We start from the raw sequence: 12,223 nt of genomic DNA, 5'->3' as shown, positions 1-12,223 counted from the left end.
TTATTGAACTCAATATTCAGTCCGGCACGCTCTCGTGTGCAATGGTTAGCACCGCAGCCTCACAGCTCCAGCGACCCGGTTTCAATTCTGGGCATTGCCTGTGTGGTGTTTGCAAGTTCTCCCTGTGTCTGCGTGGGATTCCTCCGGGTGCTCCGGTTTCCTCCCACATGCCAAAGACTTGCTGGTTGATAGGTTAATTGGCCATTCCCAATTGCCCCTAGTAAAGGTAGGTGGTAGGGAAATATAGGGGAGGTGGGGATGTGGTAGGAATATGGAATTCGTGTAGGATTAGTATAAATGGGTGGTCGATGGTCGGCACAGACTCGGTGGGCCGAAGGGCCTGTTTCAGTGCTGCGTCACGAAACTAAACTAATCGGTCAACGAGATGCTGTTTTTCGAGCTTGCGTTGTTGTTCACTGGAACACTACAGCAAGCCCAGGATAGAGATGTGAGCATGAGAGCAGCGGGGAGTCTTGAAATGGCAAGCAACCAGAAGCTCAGGGTCCTGCTTGCGGACTGAGCGGACGTGTTCCGCAAAGCGATCACCCAGTCTGCGTTTGGTCTCCCCAATAAACATGAATATACATGAATTGGATTTAGGCGCCAGTATGTTGCAAAACGAGAAGAAAGAAATGCACAAATGCCATTAACACAGACTTTACAAATGATTCACTGAAAAATTCTTTCATTTGCTGGAAAAGATGAATATTGTGCATCTGAAAATAGGCACCATGGGATTGTGTTGCAAACTGACCTGTTTTCCTGTATTTGCCTGTCATCTCTTCAATTCAATTTGTGTTGGATATCGCTGAGAATCTCATTTCAAGACGCGGGCACAGATATTAACATAATCCTACTGAAAGTTTCATCCTGGAACAAATCCTGTGTGACGTGGATTGCAACGTTTAGAGGGCTGTGCAGCTAAGGTGAGGAAGACGGGAATGATGTGGTTGATGATTGCATGGAATGCATTGCAAACTTGGGTTACGTTGCTTGATTTCATTCTACACCTTGAAATTCAGAAGCAAGTGAGGCACCAGGTGGAAACCAACAGCTGTCTCTGTGGAAGCGGGGACATGGCTTCCTAATCTAACCATTTGAACTCTGAAAACATTCTGCTGGATCTGAACTGCCCTGTATACCAAGGCCAATTTGTATACTTTATAAAGTGGAATGCCCAGAACTATGCAGAGTACTCCAGGTGGGGTCTAACCAGGACATTATATAGCTGTAGCGAAGCTTCGCCCCCATTATTTAACTGCCTCTGTTACGCATTCTACTGCTCGGGTAATCACATTGTATGTTGCAAATCAGCAAAATAAGGACGCATTTGATAAAAAATAAAGAGTTTAAAAGCACAAATATGTGTCAGTGCAATCAGTAAATAATGAGAAATGAAATCCAGAACTTGGCAAGAATCCCAAGTGGATGTCTTGGAGTGGTTGGGGAAGGGAATCTTGTCAATGATGGCACACCGTGCATTGACACTGCAGCAGCTGCTGCACCTCTTCCAAACTTAGTTTCTTAAGTGAGAGTTTACAAAAAAGGGAATTGGATAATTGCATGAAAGGAGAGGCAAACAAAAGCAGAGCGAAGGAAGTGGGCCCAACTGGCAAGTCTTTGAAAAAAGTGGCAATGGTACGATGGCCTGAATGGCCTGGCAATGTGTTGTGCACTGCTGAGCGTCCATTGCTGGGTCAATACCTCTGCAGCCTTGCAAAATGTCACAGTGGAATTGCATTTCAATGAAACAAGCACCACAAATAGATCATGACTGTATAGTTTAACAATACTTGCAGCTTCCTCAGCCCTATAACCGTGCTGAGTTTCTGTAGTGTACTGGTGATCACGTTTGTCACACACACAAAAAGTCCCCAGTTCGAAACTGGGCAGCAACATTTTCGAAACAAACCCAAACTTCTGACCACGATATATGCAATCATTGACATTCCCCATTAACACAACACAATTTCTCAAAGTCCTATTTCTCTTGCACATTGTGTGCACAATGCCTTGCAATCGGTCCTCTTTCTTGTCCTGATGCTGCAGAAAGTTCTTCAAAACCTACCACTTGCACTTCATTTGGCTCAGATTAGAATAGAAACCTGCAACACTAGCTTGCTAAGTCACAGCTGATCTAAGTCTCATTTCAGACGAGGCAAAAGCACATCAGCAATTCACTTTCGCCAGCTCCACATTCGTTGAGACAGGGGCACGCCGCAATATTTTGACCCGCACTGTCCAATTACTCGCTGCTGGCAGCAAGAGGGGTCTGCTGCCTCAATCAACAGGTTACTGGCCATCTCAGGGAGGTAAAATAGCACAAACCGGGCCAAATCTCCCCAGAAACCAAGCACAGGCTCAGCAAAACGTAGGCACATGATATCCGGGTCACTAAACCTCCGAGCAGCTCGAACAGAACACCCAAGTGACTGAAACTTTCTTTGAGTTGCAATGATGAATCTCCGGTGGAAACAAGTTTGGGGAAAATGCTCCTCCTGAACATTTCTTTTTGGGTAAAAGGGGCAAAAATCCTTTTCAATTTAACCACTGCTGCGGCAGATTCTTGGTGTCTTAAGCACCTTGAAAACGCAGCTCTTAACATGCAGCCGCAATTATGACAAGGGGTAAAGGTTCATGACACGCAGAGGGGAAAAGGTTATTTAAGTTATGACAGTCGCTCACAGACTTATTAGCGTTTTGTTCAGTCAGTAACAGAGACATGCCTGGGTTTATTGATGCAGATTAACATAACTATTCAGCGTCACGCAGAGCTCGAAGAGTACTTTGCCTCCCTTAAAGACGGACACAGCTGATTCTGTAACTGAAGCTAAGGAAACAGGCAGACGTGCCAAATTATCACTTTGTATTGTTCTTCATTCGGCGAGTAACAGGAAAACTAACAAGGTGGCGTTGAAAATGAGATGCACTGCGGCTCCGCTCAATATCAACCCGCTCCTTCATATTGAACTGAGCAAGAATATACATGAATAAAAGCAAAATACTGTGGATGCTGGAAATCTGAAATAAAAACAAGAAATTCTGGAAATACTCAGCAGGTCTGGCAGCATCTGTGGAGAGAGAAGCAGAGTTAACATTTCGGCTCAGTGACCCTTCTTCAGAACTGGCAAATATTAGAAAAGTCAAAGGTTAGAAGCAAGTAAAGCGGGGGTGGAGCAAGAGATAACAAAGGAGAAGGTGCAGATTGGGCAAGGCCACAGAATAGCTGACCAGAAGGTCATGGAGCAAAGGCAAACAATATGTTAATGGTGTGTTGAAAGACAAAACATTAGTACAGATAGGACTGTTAATGGACTGAAAATTGAACAGCAGCAAGTACAAACATGAAAACAAAACAGTGGGTAAGTAAACTGAACAAACTAAGATGAAATAAAATAAACATACAAAAAAATGTAAAAAATGTAAAAAAGAAAAATAACAAAAAGTGAAATTAAAATGGGGGGCCCGTCATGATCTGAAATTATTGAACTCAATATTCAGTCCGGCACGCTCTCGTGTGCAATGGTTAGCACCGCAGCCTCACAGCTCCAGCGACCCGGTTTCAATTCTGGGCACTGCCTGTGTGGTGTTTGCAAGTTCTCCCTGTGTCTGCGTGGGATTCCTCCGGGTGCTCCGGTTTCCTCCCACATGCCAAAGACTTGCTGGTTGATAGGTTAATTGGCCATTCCCAATTGCCCCTAGTAAAGGTAGGTGGTACGGAAATATAGGGGAGGTGGGGATGTGGTAGGAATATGGAATTCGTGTAGGATTAGTATAAATGGGTGGTCGATGGTCGGCACAGACTCGGTGGGCCGAAGGGCCTGTTTCAGTGCTGTGTCACGAAAATAAACTAATCGGTCAACGAGATGCTGTTTTTCGAGCTTGTTTTGTTGTTCACTGGAACACTGCAGCAAGCCCAGGATAGAGATGTGAGCATGAGAGCAGCGGGGAGTCTTGAAATGGCAAGCAACCAGAAGCTCAGGGTCCTGCTTGCGGACTGAGCGGACGTGTTCCGCAAAGCGATCACCCAGTCTGCGTTTGGTCTCCCCAATAAACATGAATATACATGAATTGGATTTAGGCGCCAGTATGTTGCAAAACGAGAAGAAAGAAAGGCACAAATGCCATTAACACAGACTTGACAAATGATTCACTGAAAAATTCTTCATTTGCTGGAAAAGATGAATATTGTGCATCTGAAAATAGGCACCATGGGATTGTGTTGCAAACTGACCTGTTTTCCTGTATTTGCCTGTCATCTATACAATTCAATTTGTGTTGGATATCGCTGAGAATCTCATTTCAAGATGCGGGCACAGATATTAACATAATCCTACTGAAAGTTTAATCCTGGAACAAATCCTGTGTGACGTGGATTGCAACGTTTAGAGGGCTGTGCAGCTAAGGTGAGGAAAACGGGAATGATGTGGTTGATGATTGCATGGAATGCATTGCAAACTTGGGTTACGTTGCTTGATTTCATTCTACACCTTGAAATTCAGAAGCAAGTGAGGCACCAGGTGGAAACCAACAGCTGTCTCTGTGGAAGCGGGGACATGGCTTCCTAATCTAACCAGTTGAACTCTGAAAACATTCTGCTGGATCTGAACTGCCCTGTATACCAAGGCCAATTTGTATACTTTATAAAGTGGAATGCCCAGAACTATGCAGAGTACTCCAGGTGGGGTCTAACCAGGACATTATATAGCTGTAGCGAAGCTTCGCCCCCATTATTTAACTGCCTCTGTTACGCATTCTACTGCTCGGGTAATCACATTGTATGTTGCAAATCAGCAAAATAAGGACGCATTTGATAAAAATAAAGAGTTTAAAAGCACAAATATGTGTCAGTGCAATCAGTAAATAATGAGAAATGAAATCCAGAACTTGGCAAGAATCCCAAGTGGATGTCTTGGAGTGGTTGGGGAAGGGAATCTTGTCAATGATGGCACACTGTGCATTGACACTGCAGCAGCTGCTGCACCTCTTCCAAACTTAGTTTCTGAAGTGAGAGTTTACAAAAAAGGGAATTGGATAATTGCATGAAAGGAGAGGCAAACAAAAGCAGAGCGAAGGAAGTGGGCCCAACTGGCAAGTCTTTGAAAAAAGTGGCAATGGTACGATGGCCTGAATGGCCTGGCAATGTGTTGTGCACTGCTGAGCGTCCATTGCTGGGTCAATACCTCTGCAGCCTTGCAAAATGTCACAGTGGAATTGCATTTCAATGAAACAAGCACCACAGATAGATCATGACTGTATAGTTTAACAATACTTGCAGCTTCCTCAGCTCTGCAACCATGCTGAGTTTCTGTAGTATAGTGGTGATCACGTTTGTCTCACACGCAAGAGGTCCCCAGTTCTAAACTGGGCAGAAACATTTTCGAAACAAACCCAAACTTCTGACCACGATAGATGCAATCATTGACATTCCCCATTAACACAACACAATTTCTCAAAGTCCTATTTCTCCTGCACATTGTGTGCACAATGCCTTGCAATCGTTCCTCTTTCTAGTCCTGATGCTGCAGAAAGTTCCTCAAAACCTAGCACTTGCACTTCATTTGGCTCAGATTAGAATAGAAACCTGCAACACTAGCTTGCTCAGTCACAGCTGATCGAAGTCTCATTTCAGACGAGGCAAAAGCACATCAGCAATTCACTATCGCCAGCTCCACATTCGTTGAGACAGGGAAACGCCGCAATATTTTGACCCGCACTGTCCAATTACTCGCTGCTAGCAGCAAGAGGGGTCTGCTGCCTCAATCAACAGGTTACTGGCCATCTCAGGGAGGTAAAATAGCACAACCCGGGCCAAATCTCCCCATAAACCAAGCACAGGCTCAGCAAAACGTAGGCACATGATATCCGGGCCACTAAACCTCCGAGCAGCTCGAACAGAACACACAAGTGACTGAAACTTTCTCTGAGTTGCAATGATGAATCTCCGGTGGAACCAAGTTTGGGGAAAATGCTCCTCCTGAACATTTCTTTTTGGGTAAAAGGGGCAAAAATCCTTTTCAATTTAACCACTGCTGCGGCAGATTCTTGGTGTCTTAAGCACCGTGAAATCGCAGCTCTTAACATGCAGCCGCAATTATGACAAGGGGTAAAGGTTCATGACACGCAGAGGGGAAAAAGTTATTTAAGTTATGACAGTCGCTCACAGACTTATTAGCGTTTTGTTCAGTCAGTAACAGAGACATACCTGGGTTTATTGATGCAGATTAACATAACTATTCAGCGTCACGCAGAGCCGCTAAGAGTACTTTGCCTCCCTTAAAGACGGACACAGCTGATTCTGTAACTGAAGCTAAGGAAACAGGCAGACGTGCCAAATTATCACTTTGTATTGTTCTTCATTCGGCGAGTAACAGGAAAACTAACAAGGTGGCGTTGAAAATGAGATGCACTGCGGCTCCGCTCAATATCAACCCGCTCCTTCATATTGAACTGAGGAAGAATATACATGAATAAAAGCAAAATACTGTGGATGCTGGAAATCTGAAATAAAAACAAGAAATTCTGGAAATACTCAGCAGGTCTGGCAGCATCTGTGGAGAGAGAAGCAGAGTTAACATTTCGGCTCAGTGACCCTTCTTCAGAACTGGCAAATATTAGAAAAGTCAAAGGTTAGAAGCAAGTAAAGCGGGGGTGGAGCAAGAGATAACAAAGGAGAAGGTGCAGATTGGGCAAGGCCACAGAATAGCTGACCAGAAGGTCATGGAGCAAAGGCAAACAATATGTTAATGGTGTGTTGAAAGACAAAGCATTCGCACAGATAGGACTGTTAATGGACTGAAAATTGAACAGCAGCAAGTACAAACATGAAAACAAAACAGTGGGTAAGTAAACTGAACAAACTAAGATGAAATAAAATAAACATACAAAAAAATGTAAAAAATGTAAAAAAGAAAAATAACAAAAAGTGAAAGTAAAATGGGGGGCCCGTCATGATCTGAAATTATTGAACTCAATATTCAGTCCGGCACGCTCTCGTGAGCAATGGTTAGCACCGCAGCCTCACAGCTCCAGCGACCCGGTTTCAATTCTGGGCACTGCCTGTGTGGTGTTTGCAAGTTCTCCCTGTGTCTGCGTGGGATTCCTCCGGGTGCTCCGGTTTCCTCCCACATGCCAAAGACTTGCTGGTTGATAGGTTAATTGCCCATTCCCAATTGCCCCTAGTAAAGGTAGGTGGTAGGGAAATATAGGGAAGGTGGGGATGTGGTAGGAATATGGAATTCGTGTAGGATTAGTATAAATGGGTTTTCGATGGTCGGCACAGACTCGGTGGGCCGAAGGGCCTGTTTCAGTGCTGCATCACGAAACTAAACTAATCGGTCAACGAGATGCTGTTTTTCGAGCTTGCGTTGTTGTTCACTGGAACACTACAGCAAGCCCAGGATAGAGATGTGAGCATGAGAGCAGCGGGGAGTCTTGAAATGGCAAGCAACCAGAAGCTCAGGGTCCTGCTTGCGGACTGAGCGGATGTGTTCCGCAAAGCGATCACCCAGTCTGAGTTTGGTCTCCCCAATAAACATGAATATACATTAATTGGATTTAGGCGCCAGTATGTTGCAAAACGAGAAGAAAGAAAGGCACAAATGGCATTAACACTGACTTTACAAATGATTCACTGAAAAATTCTTTCATTTGCTGGAAAAGATGAATATTGTGCATCTGAAAATAGGCACCATGGGATTGTGTTGCATACTGACCTGTTTTCCTGTATTTGCCTGTCATCTATACAATTCAATTTGTGTTGGATATCGCTGAGAATCTCATTTCAAGATGCGGGCACAGATATTAACATAATCCTACTGAAAGTTTAATCCTGGAACAAATCCTGTGTGACGTGGATTGCAACGTTTGGAGGGCTGTGCAGCTAAGGTGAGGAAGACGGGAATGATGTGGTTGATGATTGCATGGAATGCATTGCAAACTTGGGTTACGTTGCTTGATTTCATTCTACACCTTGAAATTCAGAAGCAAGTGAGGCACCAGGTGGAAACCAACAGCTGTCTCTGTGGAAGCGGGGACATGGCTTCCTAATCTAACCATTTGAACTCTGAACACATTCTGCTGGATCTGAACTGCCCTGTATACCAAGGCCAATTTGTATACTTTATAAAGTGGAATGCCCAGAACTATGCAGAGTACTCCAGGTGGGGTCTAACCAGGACATTATATAGCTGGAGCGAAGCTTCGCCCCCATTATTTAACTGCCTCTGTTACGCATTCTACTGCTCGGGTAATCACATTGTATGTTGCAAATCAGCAAAATAAGGACGCATTTGATAAAAATAAAGAGTTTAAAAGCACAAATATGTGTCAGTGCAATCAGTAAATAATGAGAAATGAAATCCAGAACTTGGCAAGAATCCCAAGTGGATGTCTTGGAGTGGTTGGGGAAGGGAACCTTTGTCAATGATGGCACACTGTGCATTAACACTGCAGCAGCTGCTGCACCTCTTCCAAACTTAGTTTCTTAAGTGAGAGTTTACAAAAAAGGGAATTGGATAATTGCATGAAAGGAGAGGCAAACAAAAGCAGAGCGAAGGAAGTGGGCCCAACTGGCAAGTCTTTGAAAAAAGTGGCAATGGTACGATGGCCTGAATGGCCTGGCAATGTGTTGTGCACTGCTGAGCGTCCATTGCTGGGTCAATACCTCTGCAGCCTTGCAAGATGTCACAGTGGAATTGCATTTCAATGAAACAAGCACCACAAATAGATCATGACTGTATAGTTTAACAATACTTGCAGCTTTCTCAGCCCTGCGACAGTGCTGAGTTTCTGTAGTGTACTGGTGATCACGTTTCTCTCATATGCAAAAGGTCCCCAGTTCGAAACTGGGCAGCAACTTTTTCGAAACAAACCCAAACTTCTGACCACGACATATGCAATCATTGACATTCCCCATTAACACAACACAATTTCTCAAAGTCCTATTTCTCTTGCACATTGTGTGCACAATGCCTTGCAATCGCTCCTCTTTCTAGTCCTGATGCTGCAGAAAGTTCCTCAAAACCGAGCACTTGCACTTCATTTGGCTCATATTAGAATAGAAACCTGCAACACTAGCTTGCTAAGTCACAGCTGATCTGAGTCTCATTTCAGACGAGGCAAAAGCACATCAGCAATTCACTTTCGCCAGCTCCACATTCGTTGAGACAGGGGCACGCCGCAATATTTTGACCCGCACTGTCCAATTACTCGCTGCTAGCAGCAAGAGGGGTCTGCTGCCTCAATCAACAGGTTACTGGCTATCTCAGGGAGGTAAAACAGCACAACCTGGGCCAAATCTCCCCAGAAACCAAGCACAGGCTCAGCAAAACGTAGGCACATGATATCCAGGTCACTATACCTCCGAGCAGCTCGAACAGAACACCCAAGTGACTGAAACTTTCTTTGAGTTGCAATGATGAATCTCCGGTGGAAACAAGTTTGGGGAAAATGCTCCTCCTGAACATTTCTTTTTGGGTAAAAGGGGCAAAAATCCTTTTCAATTTAACCACTGCTGCGGCAGATTCTTGGTGTCTTAAGCACCTTGAAAACGCAGCTCTTAACATGCAGCCGCAATTATGACAAGGGGTAAAGGTTCATGACACGCAGAGGGGAAAAAGTTATTTAAGTTATGACAGTCGCCCACAGACTTATTAGCGTTTTGTTCAGTCAGTAACAGAGACATGCCTGGGTTTATTGATGCAGATTAACATAACTATTCAGCGTCACGCAGAGCTCGAAGAGTACTTTGCCTCCCTTAAAGACGGACACAGCTGATTCTGTAACTGAAGCTAAGGAAACAGGCAGACGTGCCAAATTATCACTTTGTATTGTTCTTCATTCGGCGAGTAACAGGAAAACTAACAAGGTGGCGTTGAAAATGAGATGCACTGCGGCTCCGCTCAATATCAACCCGCTCCTTCATATTGAACTGAGGAAGAATATACATGAATAAAAGCAAAATACTGTGGATGCTGGAAATCTGAAATAAAAACAAGAAATTCTGGAAATACTCAGCAGGTCTGGCAGCATCTGTGGAGAGAGAAGCAGAGTTAACATTTCGGCTCAGTGACCCTTCTTCAGAACTGGCAAATATTAGAAAAGTCAAAGGTTAGAAGCAAGTAAAGCGGGGGTGGAGCAAGAGATAACAAAGGAGAAGGTGCAGATTGGGCAAGGCCACAGAATAGCTGACCAGAAGGTCATGGAGCAAAGGCAAACAATATGTTAATGGTGTGTTGAAAGACAAAACATTAGTACAGATAGGACTGTTAATGGACTGAAAATTGAACAGCAGCAAGTACAAACATGAAAACAAAACAGTGGGTAAGTAAACTGAACAAACTAAGATGAAATAAAATAAACATACAAAAAAATGTAAAAAATGTAAAAAAGAAAAATAACAAAAAGTGAAAGTAAAATGGGGGGCCCGTCATGATCTGAAATTATTGAACTCAATATTCAGTCCGGCACGCTCTCATGTGCAATGGTTAGCACCGCAGCCTCACAGCTCCAGCGACCCGGTTTCAATTCTGGGCACTGCCTGTGTGGTGTTTGCAAGTTCTCCCTGTGTCTGCGTGGGATTCCTCCGGGTGCTCCGGTTTCCTCCCACATGCCAAAGACTTGCTGGTTGATAGGTTAATTGGCCATTCCCAATTGCCCCTAGTAAAGGTAGGTGGTAGGGAAATATAGGGAAGGTGGGGATGTGGTAGGAATATGGAATTCGTGTAGGATTAGTATAAATGGGTGGTCGATGGTCGGCACAGACTCGGTGAGCCGAAGGGCCTGTTTCAGTGCTGCATCACGAAACTAAACGAATCGGTCAACGAGATGCTGTTTTTCGAGCTTGCGACTGGAACACTACAGCAAGCCCAGGATAGAGATGTGAGCATGAGAGCAGCGGGGAGTCTTGAAATGGCAAGCAACCAGAAGCTCAGGGTCCTGCTTGCGGACTGAGCGGACGTGTTCCGCAAAGCGATCACCCAGTCTGCGTTTGGTCTCCCCAATAAACATGAATATACATTAATTTGATTTCGGCGCCAGTATGTTGCAAAACGAGAAGAAAGAATGGCACAAATGCCATTAACACTGACTTTACAAATGATTCACTGAAAAATTCTTTCATTTGCTGGAAAAGATGAATATTGTGCATCTGAAAATGGGCACCATGGGATTGTGTTGCATACTGACCTGTTTTCCTGTATTTGCCTGTCATCTATACAATTCAATTTGTGTTGGATATCGCTGAGAATCTCATTTCAAGAGGCGGGCACAGATATTAACATAATCCTACTGAAAGTTTAATCCTGGAACAAATCCTGTGTGACGTGGATTGCAACGTTTAGAGGGCTGTGCAGCTAAGGTGAGGAAGACGGGAATGATGTGGTTGATGATTGCATGGAATGCATTGCAAACTTGGGTTACGTTGCTTGATTTCATTCTACACCTTGAAATTCAGAAGCAAGTGAGGCACCAGGTGGAAACCAACAGCTGTCTCTGTGGAAGCGGGGACATGGCTTCCTAATCTAACCATTTGAACTCTGAAAACATTCTGCTGGATCTGAACTGCCATGTATACCAAGGCCAATTTGTATACTTTATAAAGTGGAATGCCCAGAACTATACAGAGTACTCCAGGTGGGGTCTAACCAGGACATTATATAGCTGTAGCGAAGCTTCGCCCCCATTATTTAACTGCCTCTGTTACGCATTCTACTGCTCGGGTAATCACATTGTATGTTGCAAATCAGCAAAATAAGGACGCATTTGATAAAAATAAAGAGTTTAAAAGCACAAATATGTGTCAGTGCAATCAGTAAATAATGAGAAATGAAATCCAGAACTTGGCAAGAATCCCAAGTAGATGTCTTGGAGTGGTTGGGGAAGGGAATCTTGTCAATGATGGCACACTGTGCATTGACACTGCAGCAGCTGCTGCACCTCTTCCAAACTTAGTTTCTAAAGTGATAGTTTACAAAAAAGGGAATTGGATAATTGCATAAAAGGAGAGGCAAACAAAAGCAGAGCGAAGGAAATGGGCCCAACTGGCCTCAATGGCCTGGCAATGTGTTGTGCACTGCTGAGCGTCCATTGCTGGGTCAATACCTCTGCAGCCTTGCAAAATGTCGCAGTGGAATTGCATTTCAATGAAACAAGCACCACAAATAGATCATGACTGTATAGTTTAACAATACTTGCAGCTTCCTCAGCCCTGCAACCACGCTGA

General features: G+C 44.2%; 1 non-coding gene across 1 annotated transcript; it reads left to right on the top strand.

The window, feature by feature from the left end:
* The first annotated feature begins 5,304 nt into the window (after positions 1-5,304).
* Positions 5,305-5,377, top strand: trnav-cac (transfer RNA valine (anticodon CAC)). The gene has a single exon. It is a non-coding gene; the product is annotated as a tRNA-Val (tRNA).
* Positions 5,378-12,223: the final 6,846 nt, after the last annotated feature.

This window comes from Heterodontus francisci, chromosome 22 (assembly GCF_036365525.1).
Source record: "Heterodontus francisci isolate sHetFra1 chromosome 22, sHetFra1.hap1, whole genome shotgun sequence".
In the NCBI taxonomy this organism is placed as follows: domain Eukaryota; kingdom Metazoa; phylum Chordata; class Chondrichthyes; order Heterodontiformes; family Heterodontidae; genus Heterodontus; species Heterodontus francisci.
Note: the sequence above shows the minus strand (reverse complement) of the source record. Positions and strands in the feature narration are given on the sequence as shown.